The sequence below is a fragment of the Crocodylus siamensis genome, chromosome 10 (assembly GCF_052110815.1).
Source record: "Crocodylus siamensis isolate JL-2025a chromosome 10, ASM5211081v1, whole genome shotgun sequence".
In the NCBI taxonomy this organism is placed as follows: Eukaryota; Metazoa; Chordata; order Crocodylia; family Crocodylidae; genus Crocodylus; species Crocodylus siamensis.
This window is the reverse complement of record NC_143404.1, coordinates 58,734,352-58,758,401: the sequence shown is the minus strand read 5'-3', so window position 1 is coordinate 58,758,401 and position 24,050 is coordinate 58,734,352. Positions and strand designations below refer to the sequence as shown.

Genomic DNA, 24,050 nt, shown 5'->3' with positions numbered 1-24,050 from the left:
ATAGCCAACTCATTTGCTGTTGCAATTCATAGCTACAGGATGTTCCCCAGACAAATTATACAGCTGACTTTTTTTTTTTTTTTTAAGGCTTAGATCAGCCGCACACATGCTTTGTTAAGGTCCCAGGGTGCTGAAAGCCCAAGATCAGGGAGAGGCTCCCCAGTGTCAAACTCACAGCACCCTGGGACCTTAACAAAGTATGCATGCAGCCTGGCATCAAGGACCAGTTCCTCCCCATGCTGGGCCACATGGCTTGCCTTTTAAGTTACTGGCAGGTAGGGACATCACACTGGGGGCTGGGTCTCAATACTGGGATACTTGCACCAGCAGTCATGTGATTTGGATCAAAGGAATTTTTATCCCTTATCCCAAAAATCACATGTCCTTCCATGCACATCTGGCATGTCAGGAAGCACAATTTTTGAGTGGGCATAAAATCCTCTGATTCCAGTTGTGAAGTTATTTTAACATTTGCCAGGGGCCTTAGACATGTCACTCTTACTCTTTTCAGTCTGTGTAGTGTTTTTGTAAGAGCTCTACTTGGTATGTGCACTGTACACTTGCAAAGAGTCTCAGAACAAGAGGCCCTGTAGGCCACAATTAATGGGTATTTTTGGCTTGTAAGAAAAGATATATAGCTTAATATTATATTCCTTGCAGTCATATGCTAATTAGTAGTGGTGTATACAATTGCTCTCCATCAAAGTGATTGAAAGCTTGCAAAGATATTTTCTTTTGCCTGTAGGAAGCACACCGGAGACACCATCAGTCACTATCAAGTGCTTGAACCTCCTGCATTCCTGGATGCTAACTTACGATTTTGTTTGTGAATTATGTACCGAATCATAATACTTTTTCATGATTCTGGGAGTTCTGCAATCTTATATGGGGAGTAGGTAGATGCACAGAAGAGCAGTCAGAATCATTGATTGGCATCTTTACTGACAGATTTGGGATGGAGGTCAAAAGTCAGTATTCTATAATGATGACTTATTCCCTATCCCCTGGGACTTCTCCCTCCTCTTGTATTTATACTACTTAGGCTGACTCTGCTGCTCTTAAGAGTCACTATCTTAATGAAAGCCAGTCTTTCATAATTGCATTAACGCAAAGAAAAAACTTATTTCATTCTCATCCCCATCATGCTTAGACCCGAATAGCTCAAATTTATTTCTCTTCAGCCCATGCTAGAATAAGTATCTATTATGGTGAAAGTTTGGGAAAGATTTAAACTTTGGAATAATTGGTTACAGTTTCTGGATTTTTATTTGGGATAAGTTCAGAGTTTTGTGGTAACTGAGGTGGGAAAGTGTGGTGTGAAGGTTAGGGTGGGGTTTGTGTGGGGCAAAGAAAAGTTTTTCTCTTTGGTCATAATTGAATTGTATTTATACTCATGTTGAGCCTGAGAGAGTTTTTCTTCCGTTTTATATGTTACAACCAAAATTTAAATAGAATCATTTGCATGTGCATTTACCACAGAGGCATGGATGAAAGTGAGAACCGTGTGTGAATTTATTGCAACTGTGCAGAAATTCCAGTGACTGCATGCAGAACAGAGGCACATAAATAACAACTTGGGCCAGAATATTTAAAAACATTCTAAATATTTTCCTGACTCCTGGCATATTTTTTTTAAAACTTTTTTACCCATGGTACAGAATAAAGTGCTTACTACAATACAGGCTGTATGACAAAACAGTAAAGCACTGACCAGTGAAAAGTAGGACAAGTGTGGGGGCACCACTGACCATGATACTCTGTATAATGATAAGAATGGGGGAAGAAAACAAAAAGTGTGTTACCATGGCGCATACGTATAAAGCGAGGAGTCTAACACTGTCACATGGCTCTTAGCCTTCTGGATAGGCCAGAATATAAATCTTAAATAATACCTAAATGTAGGCCAATGGAAATAATGACTAGTTCTGGTTTTATGACTCCCTGAAAGACTTGGGTTTGAGTTTGTCTGAGTAGGTTCCACCATTACATTGAAGGGAATCAGCCTTTCTTAAAGCTGTTATTCATTTTGAACATCTGGAAACTTAGGACTGACAGTGAAGAGCCCTTTGTTATTAAATTAGCTGCCCTCTTCGGTTATTGAGGGCCCTAGCCTGTTGACTATTGTGTAGACTCTCTTTGTTCCCAACGGGGCAGATTGTTGTGGCCAGGAATTGATTTATTGGATAAGCAGCGCCTTACACTTTTGCACCTTAAGACTTGGTGTTGGGCACTTATATGAAGTGAAGAATAATGATAGACATTAAAGGCTCCTAGGAACTCGTTCTACCAGAGACCCTCGTTCTAGCGGAGGCCTCTGTAGCTTTGAATAAATAAAACCAACTCTGATGTATATTTATGCCAGTGGCCAAAGAATGACCAGCTCTGGTCAAAGGTATGCGCCAGATATGGACAAATAAACGTATTGATTCCTTTCAAAACCTTCAAAAACTCTTTGCTTAATTCTTACATTTGTCTGTGTATTACAAAGGCTGACAAGTGAACAAAAGCTCTTGTTTTCTAGGGTATGGAATTTGCTACTGTCCAAGATAGCATTTCAGTTGCTCTGGATCCCACTAGAAGAGCAGGTGCGCTTGTTTGGTGGGGGAGAAGGGTGGTGTTTGTTTGTACCAGATTGCTCTATAGTGTAGGTGCCTCTGGGGTAAAGAATTGACAGCTTCCAGTCAAAGCGTCACGGAAACAAGCATGCAGTAACATCTGCGGTTCATTGTGGAAAAGGTTGCATAGCAATGTGTGTCTAGAATCTACAGCAGAAAGGACAGATAAATTAAATGAACGCTAATGCATGATGAGAGAAAATAAATGAAAAAGCATTATCAGTCAAACCTCTGAAGGAGGTTTGTTGTGTTTCACTCTGAGGATAGTTATCTTTATAAAAAGACCTATTCTGACAATTTTATTCCATTACAATTGCTTAATAAACTGCCCAGCTTAAGTGTTTTGAGACGGACAAAGCACTTTAAAAAAATGGGTTTTTTTCAGTCCTTACAGTAAAGCTCGGAAACCTCAATCAGGACAGAGGGTTGTGTTTATATGCTTCCTTTTTAAGGTCAGCTAAATGTTGTTCCTATTTCACAATTTATAGTCTAAGAAATAAGGGGGGGCTGGGGAGTGAGATACTTGTCTGCTTTTAAAACTTTATTTATTATTATTATTTTTAGTTTAATTTTTTTACCAAGTTCAAAAAAATGTGAGTATTTTCCAAGCTGCTATGTGTAAGTATGCATGGAGTCAACATTTGAGGCTGAATTGTGAGTGCTGATCACAACAAAGAATTCATCTCAGGCCCGTCCCGTGGAATGCCATGAAGAATTGCCTGGCAGTTTTCTGATTTAGTTGTTTTAGTGCTGAGCTAACTGCACTCGGTGTCCTCTCCCTTGGGCACATTCAAGACCGTGCCAGCAGGCTTTAAAGCAGGTGCCAGGCTTTGGCTCACAGAGAAGACTCTTTCATGAATTGTTACAAGTTGGCTGGGACTAATGTGGGATGTTCCAAGATATGCACTATAACATAGCTGCTGGCCCAGAGAAAATGAAATAATAAGCCATGTCCTGTTTACTTTACACATGCAGCACTCAGTGGGAGTTAAGTATAAGTAAGATGGAAGCAGGATTTTACTTTATAAAAATCCAGATTAATGGAGAGTGATTTAGCTCAGGTGCCAACAGAACACTGTGGTGTGTGTAATTACACTTATTTTAGGTCTGCAGTGAATCTTCACAAATTCAATTTATTATTTTTGCAAAGACAGTATCTTCAGCTGTCGTGGTTGAATTTTGGAACACCAAGGAACACGATGCCATACAGTACAAGCAGCCAAGTTACAGTGTCAGACATTAAGGCTAAGTACAGACGTTCAAAAACCCCAAACCTGAATCGATTCGATCTTTGAAGGTTAGTCTAACCTGTGTAGATTGAACTGGGAAGCAAGTGAGTAGACATTCACTTTTGATTCCAGAAATGCAGGCACATGCTAGAAGCTAGGGGGTGCTAGAGCAGCCCTCCCTTTCCTTGGGCAGCAGCCAGGAGGCTGGAAGGAAGCTGACCGGGGGAGGCTGGGGAGCCTTGTTTCAGGGCTGCCAGTGGTCTCATGTAGAGTTTATAATATGGGTGTGTACAGGATGGTCTGGACAGGGGTGCTCCTGTCTCAGGCAGCGACTGGGGTAGATGTGACCCCTGCAGGTCCCTTCCAGCTCCACTGCTCTAGGACTTCATGAGCTGATCCAGAGGGGAAGCTCAGTCACCTCCACACCTGGACATGCATGAGGGGCTGTGTGTGCGCACGCACACACACACACACGAAATGTAGCAGGGCCCAATGCTGCACAGCCCCCACTCTCTGCTTTCCCTTCCCTGTGGGGTTCCCACAGCCATGAGCAGGGTATGGGGCCGTTCCCCTCAGCCCCCCAGCTGTGTATTTTAAAGGGCTGGAGGAAGTGAGAGGGGCTGACCTGCACCCTGGACACATGGTGGGGGGGAAATGCAAGGACTCCTTGCCACTAGGCCACTGTCTCTTTGCACCAGGCATCCTCAGAGGCTTCTTGATCTCTTTGGTGCAGCGATAGGGAGAATGTGGGGTGTTTTGAAGCGGGCACGGGCCAGGGGCACCTACCAAGTCACTTTGCCTCTTGCCAGGGCCATGCCTGGACCCAGTGCAGGGTGGGTGTCCCTGGGGGGAGGGGAAGGTGGTGGCTCTGATCAGGAGACAAGCAGGGATCCCCTTTCCCCAAACCCCTGCTGCCAACTCTGCCTGCATCACTCGCCCACCTCCGGGCAGCCATGGCCGCTGCTAGGGAAGTTTCTAGCACTCGCCCGCAGAGTTACTGCAGCTGCCTGATCGTAGCTTCCTCTTTCAGATGACGCGGCCTGGGTGGCCGAGCAGCCAGGCCAGTCACTGAGTAGCGGCAGGGCTTGGCATGGCTGGGAGCAGCAGCAGCAGGTCCCCAAGCATTGTAAGGTCCCCTGCAGCATTGTAGATAGATGCTGCAGCGGGTCGCCTGTAAGCATTGTAGGTCCCCTGCAGCACCTGGGCCAGCCTGCACCTGGCCACCTGGCAGCTCCACCACCAACGCATGGCTGCCCCAGTTGAGCAGCGCACCCGGGCACAAAGTCCAAAGCAGCTGCACAAGGCCCTGGAGAAGCAACCAGGGCATTACGTGTCCCACCCCCACCTTCTCAGCCATCCAGAGCAGTGATAGTGCTCCAGCTAGGGAGGAGAGAGGTGAAGCCAACCCTGCTCGCCCAGCCCAGCCTAGGGCTGCAAAACATCCTGGGATGCTGAGGGACTGTGAGTTAACTTAAACCAGGAAGGGGTCTGGGACAGGAGTTCTTTAAAGAGTGAAGGCCCTAGGATTGTTGGGGATCTGGGCAAGAGAGTCATTTGGAGTCCCTTAGAGGCTTAATTTTGGTGATCTATAAGCAAGTTGGACATTTTTTATTTCAATTTCACTTTGCCCTATTCATGAAACTGCAATGAAAGTATCTTAGTACAACAGTATCGTAGTACAAATATTCAGTGCAATTCATTTTTATTTTTATAAAGTGTAGGGCCTCGGGCAGTCACCCAGTTTGCCCTCCCTAAGGGCCTATTGCTGTAAATTGGTGTGTCCTAAATCAGTTAAGTCTGATACTACATTCAGCCAGGTTTATCTTAAATCAGTTTTGGTCATTTTGAAAGTGGTTTATGTGCATTGAATTGCTGTTCTGTTGCAGGTTTAAACCTGTTTCTGATCACTTAAATGGGTTTATGTGTAACTTCTGTCCCAGCCTAAAAAGAAAGCACTGAGCTTATTATACTGATTTCATGCTAAATGGTAATATTTTTTCCTGCTTGGAATTATTTTAATGAGGTTTTGTTTTATAAGATATTTTGTCTCTTTAATATCTTACTGCTCGCATTCTTTTCATTTCTTAAAAAGTAGATATGTTCTTTTTTCTGCATTCCAGAAACTGTTTTGAAATTTACCTCCAGAAGTACGTTTTCTCTCCCTGTTATTACAGACAACGTATGTACTTGTTAGAAACTGACAGGGTAGCTGTTCGCTGCAAGACTTATTCCCTGCATTGAGAACTTTAGCAAAGAAACCAAATTCTGTAGTGACATATACGGTAAACTGTCTATATAAAAACATTATAAATGTCATATGTCAACTGGCATTTCGCTAAAATGTGTTAATTTATATGGTTGATTTTGGTTTTTGACTTACTGGATCTAAGACGATGGTCAAACCAGATGGGATCAAAATTAGGTTTTGGTGTTCACCATCCATTTTTTAAAAGTGCAATAAAATTGTTCATATTTTTCATACAGAATTATTTTTCCATAATCCTTTCTAAAGCAAAACTCTCATTAAAGTCAATGGGGTTGAACCCTGCAAACATGTATGACCAGGCATCCTTCTCGAGCTGGATGAATATGGTTTTCTTCATTCTTGTTAGTTAATGGCTGTTTAGATCAGGGGTGGCCAATCTGTGACATGGGTGCCACAAGTGGCATCAGCAGCCTTTATGTGTGACATGTGGCAGATTGGGAAGGAGGATAGGTAGCACAGGGGCAGATATGGCAGGGAACAGGAAGCAGAACATCAGGTCAGGCAGGGAACACAATGCAAGAAACAAGAAAACAGAGCAACAGTGCAGGGAGCACAGGGCAAGGAGCAGAAAGCTGAGTAGTAGATTGGGTAAGGAAATTGGATTGGAGTGGCACTGAGGGAGGTTGCTGGGATAATTTATTGCATGCCTGCCATAAAGGTTGGCTCCAACTTGTTTTGACTAAAGGTTACACTTCAAGAAATCCAGCAGAGCTGTAGAGGGCGAGAGGATTCAGCTATCTGGATCATTCCAGTAAACTTCTTTGTCTTTCAGTTTCTAGTTCCAGGAATTTTATGTACATTGAAGATGGAGAAGGTGGAACGTATAGTTCTAAACATAACCCAGGAAACACGTTTCCTAACCTTGGGGGTCTCCATTCTACATCCGGAAATTTGATTGCCTCCCAGAAAACTACAAGAGGTGAAATAAAATGATAACTATCAAGGGCTACTGACCTAGAATGTGGACGTAATTTTTCCCCTCTTTTTACTGGTGTAGTTACATAGACTCCAATATCAACAAAAGGAAATTCAAATCAAGGTTTTCACATCAGACTAATCAACCTGTCTTCCATTTTATAGCAGTAAAAGCTATGGATCCTGGTGCAATGATCTCTAGTCTTGAGCCATGTTTTAATGTTCCCCTAGTCTCCTGGGACGAACTTTTTTCAAGCCGACTGCATCAGTGGAAATGGGAAGGTAGTGGTCAGTGGGCACTAGAGAGGCTAGGAGAGAGAAGCAAACCAAATGAGATGCTGGTAAGGGGAAACTGGAACTGAGTGAGCAATGAAATTTGGATTACAAGAAGTGACTGAAGTTGGGCAACTGGAAATTGCTGTGCAAGTAGACCAGGACTAGAAGGGTAGTGGAGTGAAAGACTTACCTCGAAGAAAAGTATGTATGGGATAAAAAAATGGGGATCCAGAAAGGGCTGACTTGCATGGCAAGAAGAATTGAGAGTAATTTAAGGAGATGGAGAAGATGTAGGAATAGTGTCAGATACTACATTGTGGACTGGGAGGGGAAGGGTAGGATCTTTGTCTTGTTTGTGGTAAATGAAGCAAGGCGTTGCAGAAAGAGAAGGAATTGTCTCCTAGTTAAAGCAGTAGTACGCTGCCCTGAAGAACCGATTCCTGTTCCTGCTTTTGTTAGAGTGCCATGTCAGAGTGCTACACCGCTCACTTTAAAGCACACTTTTACTGCAGTTCTTCATTTGGTTGCCTGGCTTTGCAGAAGTGCTGACCACTCACAGCTGTGGCAGTAGTATCTTAGCTTTGAACCCTTGCTACATCCTCTGGAAAATCAAGCCCCAGGTATTTCTCTGGGCATCCAAAACTTAGTAGTTGTTTTTGGCCTTAGTTTCTGTGCCTCAATTCCCCATCTGTGAAATGAGAATAATACCACTACATTTCATAGGGCGAGCAGAGGGGGCTGTGAAATTAAATTAATATTTGTGAAACTACAGGATGCTATAGTGAGGACTGCCAGAAAAAAACTCATGAGGAAATCAATTCTGTCTTTAGAGCACAGTCTGAGAGGTGTGCAGTAAACTAAATCTGTAAAGAAAAAAATATTGAATCGTTACTCATTAAGTCAGCACTATATATTGTGTGCTCTGTGACAGGTGTCCTGTGGAAAATACAGCATATGGTTGGGTAATTTAAAGTAGTGTCATGACCCATAAACATAAGGAGGTCAAATTAATGTTTCAAAGGTCAATTTAATTTTTACATTTTCTAACTGTTGCAGTGCTTAAATTTTCAACTATAATAATAGTTTTAATAGGTTTTTGTGTTTTATAAATAAGACAGGAATGTCTAGAACATTTGGGGTTTTAGTAATGCTTTGCTGCTCTTTGTCTTATCTTCAAATATTTACTTAAAGAAAATGCAATGGCAAAAATGGTCTATAATCATATTTTATAACCAAAAGGGATGTATTGTGTTCTGTAATTTGTTCATTACTGATCTTGGACATACTTACAATGCTTGCTTAAATATTTACTGGTGCTTCAAATACTTATCCATGAAGTAGCTTATAAATGTAATTATTACATACAAATGGACTGGGAAGCTTTCAAATCAGTCTAGGTTCCTTTTAAAAGCCATTTTGAGATTCCTTATTGTTTTATGTAGTACAGTCTTACTAATTCTGATGTCCCTACAGTGAATAAACATTTTTTGTCATCCCATTCTTATAAAAAATTTAAAGCATATGTCAGAGAGATGTCTTATACCCATGATGATGATACTTTTATCCAATATACAGTGTAACCTATACTATTAGTATACTACGAACTTGGAGCTTTAGCCATAACTAATTCAAACCTAATCTCTCTTTCGAAATTAAATGAACAGAGCACATTTCATGATGCAACAGCTCTGAAATGCCCACCACCCCGTCCTGTTTTCTCATTTGCTTACTGATGAAATGGGAGATCCTTTACAAAGTAGTGTAAATTAGTGAGATTCTATTGCAGTGTCTGTCATAATAGAAAAGTGGAGTCATGTAGAGATGTATAAAATTACCACCTGATGTTTTAACATTGCCTTCTTTGCTGAGTAGTAATCATTCACCCTGGCATTTAGTAATCACAATAGTCTAGATATAGTTGCCCATTTATAAATGCAGTGAACAATGTGTGTTGTAAGCATTTGGCAATTAATAATCCATTATGGTAACAGTAGGAAGTAGCAGCATGTGTATATCTGGATGTTATCAGTTCTTCAGGTGGACCACATGTCAAACAGCAGAATCAGAGCATGAATGCAATAATTGTAATTAAACATATTGTTTATAATTGTATTTTCAATATGTTGCTGTGAATATATTACAGCTTGCAAAGGACGAGGTAATGCATATTTATTTTCTGTAGCTTGTTATCCTGTCTGCATAAATATTCAGTGAAGACATTTGTAGGGCAGAAACACTTGATAGATGCTGTATAAAGTGACAAGTGAAGTTGCCTGTGGTTTAATCTTGGGACAAATATCAACAGAAAATAATTCTGAATAATATTTCAAGTCTTTGACTTTCTTTGCTTGTGACCATATGAATAGCAGAACTATTTGTCATTATTGAGAACTTAATTTCCATAGGAACTAATCATAAAAGGATGTGAAGGAAAATAAACATTTAATTATTTCTTCCAGGTATATATCCCTGAAAAATAGCTTGGAATCTGAAAGTGAAATTCTGAGCAATTTCCATGATTTTTGCCTAGTGCCTAGAGAGTACCTGATGATACAAATAAACGAACATGATCAAGAGTTCTATCAGAAAAAGCAACCTTTATTTAGTGTTTCAGTTCTGCACCCATTATACAAACTTGTAAACGTTAGTAGTATTCTACTTTGTTGATCATAAATGTTATCTGCATAGAGATTTACGATGTACTGCATATAATCTATTTTTTGGATTAATATGTTATGCTAAGCAGTTCTAAAGCAATCAGCTGCTCTAGCTCCAATTACTGGCTGCTGAATTCTTCATCATGTTTTCCCCAAACTTAGCCATATATTCAAGCTACTTATTTCCTAGATATTATAGGCACGTCACATAGTTGTGGGTGTACAGAATGATGAACAGTTAATCTACATGAACTAAAACAAGCTGCCTTGTAAAATCTTGATCTTTTAAACCTGTAGGCAGATATTAAGCCAGACTGGGTAGCCATGGGGGGAAGGTGGATCAATGCCAACATTTTACCCCAATGGCTTTCAGTGTTCCTCTAATTAGGAGGATTAACCAGATTTTTGTTGTATAGCAGCTGTATTGACCACCCAGCTGCCAGTCAGACATTTTAATTATGCTTTCTTTTTATTTTTTGAATTAAGTTGGCTCTAGAATTCATTCCATAAACTTTTGATCGTAGCAGAGCTATTGAGATGTGAATGATCATTAAATGAAGTCTTGTGTTTCTGAGTGCAAGGTGAAATTTAAAGTATAAATAACACTTGAAGATGAGTTTAGTTTACTTGTTTGCAGATGCTGTAGAGGAATTGTTAAACTTGCAAAGAAAAAGGCATTTATGCTATACCCTTGGACAGATGCAGTTGACTGGAGGAAGTTAAGAGGGATTCAGCCCTACTTTTTTCAAAGCCCATGTCTGTATGACCTCAAAGTTGTACATAAAATTAGTACTGGGTAAATTCAGGAAAGGATTCTATCAGTATGCTTGAATTTTGAATATGCTGGAATTACTCAAAGGCGTAGTAAATCTTCTTCATAAGGGTTACAAAGAGCCCATGCTATGGTTAACAAGGCTTATAAGAATTTTGATCCTTAAAATACAACACTATTCATTGACCTAGATAAATTGGAGGATTGAACCAAAAGAAATCTCATGAAGTTCAGTAAGGACAAGTGCAAAGCCCAGCTCTTGGAGCGGAACAATCTCATGCACAGTACAGGTTGGGGATCAACTGACTAAGCAGCAGCTCCGCAGAGAAGGACCTGGAGGTTACAGTGAACAATAAACTGAATACAAGCCAAAAGTGTGCCGTTGTTGTGAAGAAGGCTAACACCATATGGGGCTGCATTAGGAGCACTTCCAGCAGATCAAGGGAAGTGATTATTCCCCTTGATTAAGCGCTGGTGAGGCATCATTTGGAGTACTATGTCCAGTTTTGGATGTGGACACATTGGATGTGGGCCCTACAGAAAGGATTGAGCAGCGGTTAGCAGAGGGCAACAAAAATGGTTAGGGGGCTGAGGCATATGATTTTCTGAGGTTAGGCTGAGGGAACTGGTCTTATTTGGTCTAGAGAGAGGGGATTTAATAGCAGCCTTCAACTACCTGAAGGGTGGTTCCAAAGAGGATGGAGCTGGACTGTTCTCCGTGGTGGCAGATGGCCGAACAAGGAACAATTATCTCAAGTTACAGCAACAAAAGTTTAGGTTAGATATTAGGAAAACCTTTTTCACCAGGAGGGTAGCAAAGCACTGGGACAGGTTACCCAGAGAGGTGGTGGAATCTCCATCCTTGGAGGTTTTTAATACCCAGCTAGACAAAGCCCTGGCTGGGATGATCTAGCTGTGGATGGTCCTGCTTTGAGCAGGAGGTTGGACTAGATGCAACCTCCTGAGGTCCCTTCCAGCCCTCATTTTCTACAATTCTGTAACTAGCTCTAACACTCTAGAACAAATATATTAAATTTATTTTATTCCTGCTTCCCACCCCATTTTTCTTTTACTCTGAAGTTCTTTTCCCCCTTCATAGATGTGGGAATGAGGAGATGTGTTCTGTAGTCTGCAAAACCTGTGCTCCCATGTTTTGGGGTGCAGGAATACCAAATTTATATTTGCTGTTTAGCTCACTGCGGTTTGTTTTTGTTTCAGGTTCTGTCTTCCACGTCCAGCTCCTACATCAGCTTGGGAACATAAGTTTCAGGCTCTTGTCTCTTCCCATCTGCACCCCAGCCACGCCATTCCAGGGGATCAGTGTCCTGAGTAGGGTAGGTGATGGCTAATTTTAATGCATGATGGCAAGAGATGTAACCAATTGGAATAGGGGGAAGGAGGGCTCAGAAAAATATGAGTATTTGTTTGCCTCATTGCAAACTTTGAGAAAAGAGGAGTTGTGACTGATTAAAACTTGCACCCTAGGCACAAACCCTAGTGCAGTGGGAGACTCTGCTGTTGCTGGGGCCGGGGGGTGGGGAGTGGTTCAGTGTCACCAGCAGCTGGAGGATTGGTGTCCCCTCGGACTCCTATCCTGGCCCAGCGCTGCCAAATCCTGTCACCAGTGGAGCATGGAGACACTGAATTTCTCCCATTCCTCCCTAAATACTGCTCCAGCTCTAGTGATCGGTGCCCCCTTTAATTCATTGCCCGGGACTCGTGCCCCATCACCCACAGCTGTTTCTGCTCTGGTAGCAGGATGCGATGTTTCCTGCAAGTGTTCTAGAGAGAATGTGGGTAAAGCACTTCAACTTGTTGGCTGGCGAGTGTTGACAGGAAAATCCAGCCAGTTCAGCAAAGATGTCATCTAAGCTGGTATTTAAAAGGGCTAATTTACCACATCTTGGATGAGTCGTATTGCATGCAGACAGTGCTTAGATAATATATGTTTATTCCGTCACCCAGTATATTGTGAAGTGGTAGCACTGCTCCTTTTAAGAAAAAGCTGTATACTTTCTTGTGTGGCTGGATTGAAGGACCGACTCCAGTTTTCACAGTAACATAGAAGGACAACATTATAATAAATTACAGTCCAAAAAATGCTAGTTAAGTGCAAGGGGTTCACAGTTTAGGCTCCTGATAGTAATTGTATCCTGTTGAAATAGACTGGGTGTGACAGATAAGGTCCTCCTTGCTCTAAATGCCAGTGATAAAAAATGTATACGCTTGCTTTTTGCAAACCTTGCCTCGTGCATTGTTCTTACTGCTGAAACTAAACTGCGGCAAACATTTCTGGGTTCTTATCAGACGGGGAATCGAATGTTATACTACTTTCATATAAGTTAGAAAGTCGATAAAAGATTCCTTCTAGCCATTGATAAATCTTTAGCAAGGGAGAATCATGAAGCAATCTTCTGCTTTGGGATTAAAGTCAACCGTTTAAAAATAAATAAAAACTTCAAATACAAAGATGCTTATGCCCCCAAAGAGCTTGATCTGTGAAGCTGAGGAGAATCCTGCACTACACTCGGTGACTTCATGGTCTATCAGTGGCTTAAGGGATAAACAATTACAGCACTGTGTACGGGAGTGGGAGTCTTGCTTTGAGTAAACAAAATGCCTAGGCTGGAGTTAACCACAGTATCTAGGTCATTTATTAGGCAGAGGAAAAAGTGTTGCTGCGGTATGGGAAGCCAATTTGCTTCAGCTTGTGCTGGAAGTTAACTAAATATTCCGCATAAGCAAGCCTTGGGCATCTATGATAAGTGCATTCCAGGTTTCTAAATACTAGCTTCAAAATTTTGTTGGGAGCAAATCCTTTTTTTGGTAGAATTGTTTAAGAAGTCACCGGGTAGACTGTATATCAGCACAATAACAACGTTTTAAATATTAATCTTTCATGAAGGCTACTGAACCCTGCTTCCATCCTTATCTTTACTGGTGAATGATTGAAAATGTTCGCTTATATGTGAAGTCTTTTCTAGGTGTCTTATTTCCTCTCTTTTTTTTTTTCCCTTTCCAGCAGCCAAATTTATGGGTAATCTGCCTCTTTAGTAAAAGCATGGATATGTGTTGTAAATGGAAAAAATGAATGCAGTGTCCTGAATGGAGTTTCTGTATACTTATTTCTGTGGAAGTGCAAGCTGCATTTGATACAATAGATGCAAGTACTTTATGTTTTGGGACTCTTTGAGGAGGACAGGCACTGGGCATCCATTGGATAGCCTGTATTCCAGTCTACGAACAGTTTAACCTATGTGCTAACACATTGTAGTCAAACATTTGAAAAGCCAAAAAACATTATCTTTAAGGTAGGTATTTAGGGCCTGATCCCACAAGCTCAGGAACATACCCAGTCTTACTGAATTCACTGATCATTAGGTTGCAGAATTAGGATTTGCTGGTCTAACAACATAAATGTAAAAATGAAGATTTAGTATCCATGTAATGGCTTAATTAAACTAATGTTGAAAAAAACGTTTGCTTGTTACTACTGCAGCATTCAAAATAATATCGATAAAAGCGTATAGATTTATATGCGATAGTCTTAACATTACTTTACCTTTTGTTAGAAAAATACAATCCATTTCATTTACAGCATGTTTTTGTTTTCACCACAGTCTTTAAAAACACCTTGTACTTGAATGCATAGACATTTTTACTTCAACACTTTAATGGAGTCTGTGTGTTTTACAAATATTGTATTCGAGATGCAAATATGGTTCTTGATGCACTTGAAGCATTAATAGAATGGAAATTGAAGCTGAAAAGTGTATCAGTGAACAGATGTAAAAAATTTTAGATGGGTGTATCTTGATAGCACTTGCTGTCATCCTTCAGTACACCTTTGCCTTATTCCCTGGAGTAAATGGAAGCAAAATGCTATTGAACTATGAATAATTTACCTGTAAAAATTACTGGTAGCTGCATTGCATTGTTTGTAGAACTGGGTAGATTCTCAGATGAAATATCAGAATATCTATGCAAGAGAGAGAGCTGGATGAAGGGGGGGATTTTTCACTAAATGCAGCTCTTTTTGTGTATAGGTGTGTTCTGCTACACACAACCCTCCACCCCCGATATCTGTGTGCATTTTATGCGGATTTATTTTAGAGAAATTAAGTCCCATCAGCAAGAAGTTATGATCCATTTACAGTACTGAGGGCTGAAAGCCTATTTGTAAACAGAGTGCTATTAGTGTAAAAGGTATAGAGCCAGATCCAGAAACCTGTATTCATGTGAAACAGCATCTTCCCTGACAAGTGCTCCCTTACTGGGTTGCATGGTTCAGTGGAGCACCTTATGGCATTCTAAGTTTCTTGAAGTGCTTAATTTTTTTTCTTTCCCCTTGCTGTTTTAGATATTGAAGAAGCAAGAAAAATGTAATCTTCTAAACTCGAGACTTTTTTTGACGCAAATAAGGAAGAGGCTAAATTATAAACTTAACGTTATTTGTAGACCAGACTTACTTTGTAGTGTTCATGGACACAATCTTGTCACCCCCTCACACCAAAAACTCCCATTAAGTCAATGGAACTGAAGCCACTGTTTTGAAATGAATCTAGTGGGGCCCACACTCTGAAAAATTTTGACCAAAAAGTGACTTCACAGTTGAAAACTGCTGAAGAAGGTCAATTAGAGACAACATTTGCTTTGGTGTTTGTACTTGTAAATACTGTCCTCAGGTTTTGCTGGTATAAATCTGCCAAAAAAATCTTGTGTTTTATTTTTATTGTGTAATCTTAAACAATTCTGCACACAGGGATACGAAGTTGTAAGAATAATATAACCTTTTATAAGTAACTTTTATCTGGAATCGAAACAGATTGATAAATTCCTCTTAAGACACTACTGCAGAAATGAGATAATGAATAAGGCTTTGTTGAAACTTGCTGTCAGTATGTAAATTAGCAGAACGAAAATCACTATAGACCAGAAACTTTCCAGTATACCTTTATAAGCAAAGGAAGATAAGAAAGATCTAGAAAACGAACTATTGGAAGTGGTTACCCTGAAAACAGCTGTAAGTTGTTGAAGAGGAGTACTCTTACATGTGTTGTTAGTAACTTTAATGAAACAGGGGTGTTAAAAGGAAAAAATGGGAAAGTTTTTGTTCTGTTAAATCATTGAGGAAAGAAGTACTAACCACACAGATTATTTATCGTAGTAAAATTTTCAGAAGGTTTTTATTAAATTAATGATTTTTCCATCAAATATCACTTATAGTAAAACTGTTGCTACAATACCTTGAAAATTTTCAGAAATAAAATGTAAAGGGTTTGGGAGCCAGGGAGAGGCATAGCAATAATATTTTACAATAGATTCTTTAACCAGAATTGGAACAAAATCCATTTAGACTGAGACAGTGTTTATGAGATCCTACTGAAGATCATTGTAGTTAACTTATTCTACACAAACACCATTGAGACAGCATGGATAAAGGCAGTCAATGAAAACCAATTAACTACAAACTGATTAAAAAGCATTTTTTCACCAGAGAATTATGAAGTGGAATAGCCACTCAGTACATTTTAAATGCATCTATTGACCTTCTATTTCAGTTAAACAGAAAATTGTATTTTTATCTAATAGTTTCTCTGCTCTGTTCACAGTAACTTCGTTATTTGTGCTATTGTTTCAGTTAATAAATTAATTCTGAAGCCATTCTCCATCAGTTTAATGTTAGGCAAACTTGTGATCCAGTCATTCATTATCTGTGATGTCCTTGCTACCAATGTTGGAGATGCAGCCTGGTGGCTCAAATGGAAGATGTCACTCATGTATAAAAGGCACCTTCTTTGTGTACTTAAGGATGTAAAAGAAAGCTTATCTGTGAGGACTTAGGAAACAAAGGACTAGGGTTGCTATTGGACTGGATTACATTAACAGTGCTTTTTGAATGTTAATATTTCAGATCTCCCTTTTATCCTGGGATGAAAAAATGCAGCTAGGAAACAGCAAGTTTATTCTTCTAAGTTCTTTAATATAAATTTCAGGCTTTTAAGACTGAAAACCAAGTTACAGAATACAAACTAAGGCAATGTATGGGCATTATATTTCTAGCAAGACCTATGCTCTTTTAATGTAGCAAAAAGTGAGCATTCAGCTGTACAACCATTTTTTTTATTGTAAAAAAAACCCAACCCCCCCCCCCCCCAAAAAAAAAACAAACAAACCATGAAGGCTCCACAAGGAAATACAGGCAGTCTTTGGACAGACAACACAATTGATTTCTGAAAACCGTGTCGTAAGTTGAAATGTAACTCAGAACTGATTTTCCCGTAGGAAACAATGTTATAAATGGGGGATTGCTTCCTGAACCAGGTCCAGGTATGTGGTGCAATGCCCTGTAACTTGTAAAGGACATGGCTGGGACAAAATGGAGCCAGCATGAAAGCCCTTCCCTCCCAACTTTCCTTTGGATTGATGAAGTGGCTGAATCATAGTACCTCCACCTACTGCACTTATCATACTGCCTCCCCCACTGGACTGGCCTACATCAAACTGGAAGGTGAACTAGAAACAACTTTGCCAGGGCCTCAGTCATGTCTGCATGACTATATATGATGCTGTGCACCAGCCCGCACAGGAGCTGGACACGCTCTTTGAAAAATGGGTGGCAGCCTTTGACTCTGTGCCAGTAGCACACACTGTACCTGCTACACTGGACTGAAGGAAATTCCAGGTCTTCTCTGTATCCATTTCCCTCAACTCCTCTTTCCATATGACTTCACTAACTAGTTCCTTAAATTGTCAAAATTTGCCCTTTGGGAAGGGGAGGAACCCTTAGCTATAGGCTTAGTTTGATCCTCCATTTATGTGAAAGTGAATTGACTGGGAACTAAGGTATCTTCCTTTTTTCCTCCTTTTTTTTTTTTTTTTTCTTTTTCTCCCCCTTTGTTTCCTGTTGTGGCCTTGTAACTTTCCAAAAACACATCTAAAACATATATACCTAGACTGGGAGCTGTAGGGTGCATGGGCAGCAGGGATCTGTTGTGGACTGGATGTGAAATTGCTGAGCCATTTTCACAGTAGAAACTGTGAACAGATGCACTGTGGCTTTACACTCCCGGTGTTATGAGGGAGGTCTCTGGGAAGTGTAGTTGACTGGATGGCCAACCACTCAGTGTTTTCCTCCATGTTCGACTATCTTTTAGATACCTCTGGAGATGGGGGGGCTGGCTTCATAAAGCACACTGAGATCTCTGCACGCTGGTGTTCCCCTATTGGCTGTGGAAACCAACACTACAGGCTCTCAGTATGCTCTGAGATGCTCTGAACAACTGGGCACTTGAATGCCTGTATATGCATTTCTCATCATATTTTTGTGGTGCTTCAAATTACAGGGAAATTATTAGAACTGCAAATGAATGCCTGTCCATATGTTGAACAAACAGAAAACAGTTTACCTAAAGTGGCTTACCTGAATTTATCAATGCTATACAGTTAAAAGTTACAGTATCTTTGGCCCCTGTCAACATGTTATTGGTATTGCACAATTAACTGGTTAATTGTGCAATTATCTTGAGATCAGCTACATGTGCAAAGTAGCTATCATACCATAAAGAGCTCCAACCAGCTCTAAAGGTAAACCTCAAAAATGTGTACTAACTGTACAGCTGGTTGCTATTGAGCTTAAATTTTGCATGTATAGCAGGGTATCCTCTGTGGCTGGGAGAACCATCAGCTGCAGGCTCCCAGTCACTGGGCTCTGCCTTGCCCAGGGTGTGGCTATGATAGCCCACCACTGGGGGTGTCTGAAAACTTTGGGGCAGGGAGATTGCTGCTGTTGCATCAGGGGTCCATGAAACCCCCAGGGCAGCGAGATCACTGCAGCGGCAATCTCCCTGTCCCAGAAGTTTCACTCCCCACAAGGCAGAGAGATCCTACAATTATGCCTCTTGCCATGTGTGTATGGCATAGCAGGAGGTGTGATTATGATAATATGAATTGCACCTTGGATCCCATTGCACCTTTACCTGCATATGTACAGGGGACCTTAAAAGAGATTTTTCCTCTTTTTGCCAAAACAATTTAGCCTCTGACTCATACAGCAGTCTGTGATGGTGCATGTTTGTTTGTTATTTACATTTTTCCTTTCCTCAAAACAACTATTACTCTTCTAAGAAGATTGTCTTTTTATATCTCGTCTGAGCCCAGCTGCCGTATCAGTAGATAAGGCCAGTTATATGCAGTACAAACAAAATCTTAGATTTCGTGCATCACATGAAATGTTTATGTTCATCAGTGCTGTCTCAGCAGATGCAGGAATATACAGTAGTCCCTAGGAGTTAAAGACAAAAAGAATTACTTAGCCATTTTTGGCCGGGTTCTGGTTTTCAATTTCCTGTGTTCTGGTTGCTCAAAGCAGTAGGCAAAATATAATTATATCATTTTCAAAAACAGTATTATGCTGCCTCTGATAATTTAAGGTAAGAGGCAAGGATTTTTTAGGCTGATATCTTTTTATTGGACCAACTATGTAGTTGGGATACAGTTAGACAAGTTTTCAAATGCAAGACCTCCTTCCTCAGAGCAGTTCTTTTTCAGACCTGATCAAATGTCTTGCACTCCAAAGCTTGTCTAACTCTATCCCAGTTACATAGTTGGCCCAATAAAAGATATGTTCCTTAAGAAATCCTTGCCTCGCATAATTTCTGGACCATCACAGCTACAACATCACTCTTACACTACTATAATTTAAGATGGAACTCATACTTGTGCTGAGAACCAATGTAGGGCTTACAAACTATTGCAATCCCATTTTAAGCCATATTTTGAGAATAAAAAGGTGCATAAGCTGTATGCTGATTCTGTGCATAAGGTAAAATTTAACCTGCTTGCTCATTGGGTTTTTCTTAAGCAACGTATGGTAAGAGCTAGTCACTACTTGCAGACCTCCAAGATTTGTTTTAAGAAGGGCTTTGATTTGGTAGCTGACTTAAGCTTTAGCACCAGCTAGTTTACATAAGTAGTCACATAAACGTGTACTTCAGTGCAGGCTAGTCACTTAAGTTACATGTTCAAGGTCATGAGTAAACTTGTACGACATGCTGAAAGCTGGGCTGCTGCAGATATATTGCTACCAGCGTAGAATACAGCTAACCCGGGTATGTCTACACTTGCTGCAGTCACACCTGTGATTTATGATGTAGGCATCCAAAAATTCTACCCAGGCCCCTTGTTAGTTTCAGGGCTGTCTTATGAGTAACCCATGGCTTTGACAATTCAGTCAAAATTTCAATATGGTCTTTACATTTAATTAGTGTGGATCTTGGTATCCTGGCTCTGTTCAATGGAGCAGTTGCATGTTATCTAGATGTCCACTCTAATTTCTTTTGAATACAGTATTCATGTCTTGTCTGAACTACCATGTCATTTTGTTCAGATCTGTTTAATAAATGCCCCTAGAAAGGAGCAGAGAAAACTGCTCTGAGCTTCACATTGTCTTAAACTGGGAATTTTCCAGAGCTGTGTATAAAAGCAACAGCATTTGCCTGTATTCTTGTCTACAGCTCTATCTGCTTTCGCATTCAGCAGACACCTCCTAAGCTCAGTCCTGGCACCACTTTTCATGCTGGCATTTGGAAAAGGGAACCTCTACCTGTGCTGGGAAATTCTTTTCTGTCTAGATCTGGGACATTTACCCACTTTTCCTGTTGCTCTAACCTTTTCACCTGGTGTGCAGAGTCTGGAGCAGGTAGAGGGAACTTCAATTTTTCAGACTTCCTATTGAATATCCTGCTCTACTTAGAGTGTACCCTTGCTACGATGTCTGCATCCTCAGTGTTTCTGAACTTTGATAGCTAACCCAAATGAATTTCAAAGTAAGAGTTGCTAATTTCAGCTTGTTCTGAATTGAGGCATGACTTTATTTTAGAGTAACTGAAGAAGATATGCTTAGCACTGATTTCTGATGACCATTAATCTTTAAAAGCTTGATTTATAGTCCCATGTTAACTTTCCTACACCAGTGAGGTATAATACAGATATAAACAGGTTCAATTCCTGAACCGAAGAATCCGTGGAACAGTACAATCCTGGAAAAAAATGAAAAATGTCATTCTCTTCTCTATTAAACATGCTCCATAATATGTCTTACAAATGGGCTGTGTGGTGTCCCTTCTAAAATAAACCAATAATGCCCTTCCGCATACCAGTTCTGTGGAGAGTTAAGTAAGTTTTTGTAATACATAGGCAATATAATTAAATATCCACAATCCATTATCTCCCTGAAGCCTTAATTCTAGCAGGAAAACGTTACTTCAAATGTGGAGTGAAAAACTAGAAAACCTTGTGTTATGAAAGAGGTCAGCTTTGTCATTGACTTTGTTGAGACCAAGTTTTGACTCTGAGACTGTTCAGGAAGAAATGAAAAAATGTCTGTTCATAATCAGGCCAAAGTAACAGATTTTAAACAAGCAAAGGTGAAGCTCAGTGAGTTTGTTGGAATCTGTGCACATTTTCTGTTTGTGGAGGTAAATGCCCTTTTCCCCATAACTCTTGGAAAGAGAACCAAGTATGGGAAAAGTTTCACGAAAAAGTTGCAGGGCAAACCAGGGCAGGGGTTTTCAGTAAGTTGGTTTTCAGTAAGTTGCCCCATGATAATTGGGTTTGTGCATGCTCTTACTTCCCTTTTAAAAGGGTCAGTGGAGGGGTTGCTGCTGGGGAATGCACATCAGCTATTACAAAATAGCTGTCAGGTCTGTGTGGCTAAGTACAGACAGTCAAAAAGCCCAAGGCAGAGTTAATTCAATCTAGGCAGCTTCATCTAAGCTGCGTAGGTTGAACCAATAACCAGCTGAACTGACATTTGGGTTCTCAACTGGGGGAGGCCTGCACTGACCCAAGCCAGTAGGCAGGGGGGGAGCGCTACAGCATGTCTCCCAGCCTGCTGGCCATTGCCAGAACAGCCAGGTATCCCTGATTGCCCCTCCACCAGTACATGCCCCCAACCCTCAGCTGGCCCCCTACCCCCACACAGATTAAGGTGCTGTCAGGGTGCTGGCCTACCGTGGGGGAGCCTCCCACTCAGGATGTTTCCCTAGCCTGGGTTCCCCAGCCCATGCAGCCCTGGGGAGCTGAGGGGAATTCCTCCCCTCCCAGCTGCTGATTTGCTTCAGCTGCTGCCACAGGAGGGAGGGAGAAAAGTCCTTTCAGCTTGGTATTTGCCCATGCAGCCCAGCATGGGGACTTCGGGGAGCCCCTGCCTTGGGAAGCTTTCCCCCAGCCCCAGGCAGCCCCAGAGAGCTGAGGGGATTTCTTTCCCCTCCCCAACCCCAGAGCTATTTGCCTTAGCCCCTGCGAGTCTTGGGGATAGCCCAGGGCAGCCTCAGGTAGCAGAGGGAAACTCTTCTGCTCCGCTGCAACTAGTTTTGTCACAATGCACAGCAGCTGAGGCAGAAGTGGCTGCAGAGGAGCAGGAGAACTTCTCTGCACTCCCTGAGGCACCCAGGGGCTAAGGAGAGTACTCTGGGGTTCGGGAGGGGAAGAATTCCACTCAGCTCCCTGGGCTGGGGGACCCTGGGCTAGGGTCAGGGAAAGCCCCCCATGCTGAGCTGTATGGGCAGGCACCCGGCCTGGGGTTCTTCTCCCTCCCTCCCATGGCAGCCACTGAAGCGATCAGCAGCTGGGAGGTGGGAGGCCTGCCAAGGTTCAGAAAGTCCCCACCACAGAGGCTGTGTAGACCCTGGCTAGAGGGGTCCACAGGAACCCCCCTGGTCCCCATGAGCTGACAGACAAGGCAGGAAGCAAACTAATGATCAGAGAAGTGAGGCAGTCCCTGCTCTACTGGAGCAGACAGCATAGCCCAGAACTGCTGAGCATCCTGGGATGCTGGGGGACTGTGAGTTAACTTGAACCAGGAACGGGTCTGGGACAGAAGTTCCATAAACAAGTTTGACCTAAATCAGTTAAGTTTGACACTACATCCAACCAGGTTTATCTTAAACTGGCTTGGGCCATTTTGAAAGTGGTTTATGCACCCTGAACTTGTTTGTGTTTGGTTACAGGTTTAAACCAGTTTCTGATCACTTAAAGCGGTATATGTGTTACTACTGCCCCAGCCATTGTTTCTGAGTCCCTGCAACTTTTTAACCCTGTTTCATTCAGCCTTAAAGATACAGTAGTTTTGCTACATTTGTATCTCTGTAGCAGCACACAGATATAACAGCGACACTGTAACAGTTTATCTCATAGTGGTATTATTGCTACATTTTTCTACACCCTGAGACTGGTAAATTCTTTCTGCCTTAACAGTCCAAATTCTCTTCACAAGACAGGAAAATTAAATGCTAGTTTCTATAGCGAAATGCACTCTGGAAATTCAGATTGCTGACTGAAGCATTATATTTTTAAAAATAAATAGATAACAGCTACAGCAGGGGCCAGCAACATTTTTGGGCAGAATGCTAAAAACACCTGCAACTTCAGCTTGTAAGGTGTTGGTGTGCCAGAGGCAGATGGTGGGGGAGCCACAAGGGGCCCGATCCTTGTTCTGGCCATGTAACCCTGGTCCCTTCTCCACCATCCACCCAGAGGCATGCATGCCAAGCAAAATGCTTTCAAATGTCACACTGGCACCTGTGCCCGGGGTTGCCTACCCCTGAGCTACAGTTTTCTTCACACAAAGAAGCCACCTCTATTATAAGCTTTAGTATATCTCAGGATTTGGAAAAGACCATCATTTATATTGGGTGGTCCCTGTAAAAGCTTTGGGGTATATATTCCTTTCCATAATATACAGAGAAGTGTGCATTTTGCTTTAATTGTGCTTCTTAATTAAAATAATGACTCGACATTTTCATTGTCAGGCTACAATATTTTCACTACATCCCATTACGAATTTTTTTTTCTGATTTTTCTGGATACCACACTAAGTAATTTTGGTAGTTTGTGACTTCCATTATTTCATTAGTGCAGCATTACATGCTATTGTTATACTACCAGAAGACTAACTGGGTAATATGTAGTGGGGAGGTAAATATCTTAAGAGGTAAGGCACAAAAAGAATATTTTAAGGCAAGAAATGTGCAAAGAGAGAGGTCTTGATTCTGAACTGCCATGCACCTTTTTGGTTGGTCAAACTCACTACACACAGGTGTCAGAAATGCTGTCCAATTAACATGGTAGTGTTATCACACTTTGCACTGGCTTCTCCCAGGTGCAAGTGATTTACTATCTGTATGTAGCACCTGCAGCTCTCAGTCATGAGCAGTTGTGTAGACAGCAAACAAATAGAGTGAGTGTCTTCACAGCACCATGCAGGGCTGTATAGAAAGAACCAATCTCTAGTTCTAAATGAGCTGGCTCAATTACCAG

The 24,050-nt window shown here is 41.4% G+C and overlaps 1 protein-coding gene across 2 annotated transcripts in view; it reads left to right on the top strand.

Moving 5' to 3' along the window:
• SULF2 (sulfatase 2) overlaps window positions 1-24,050 on the top strand; it is a 243,991-nt gene that overhangs the window by 69,308 nt on the left and 150,633 nt on the right. For both annotated transcript variants that reach the window (XM_090064399.1, XM_090064400.1), the window contains exon 2: window positions 11,949-12,064. The gene's annotated coding sequence lies outside the window, so the exon portion shown is untranslated. The remainder of the gene's footprint in view (window positions 1-11,948; window positions 12,065-24,050) is intronic.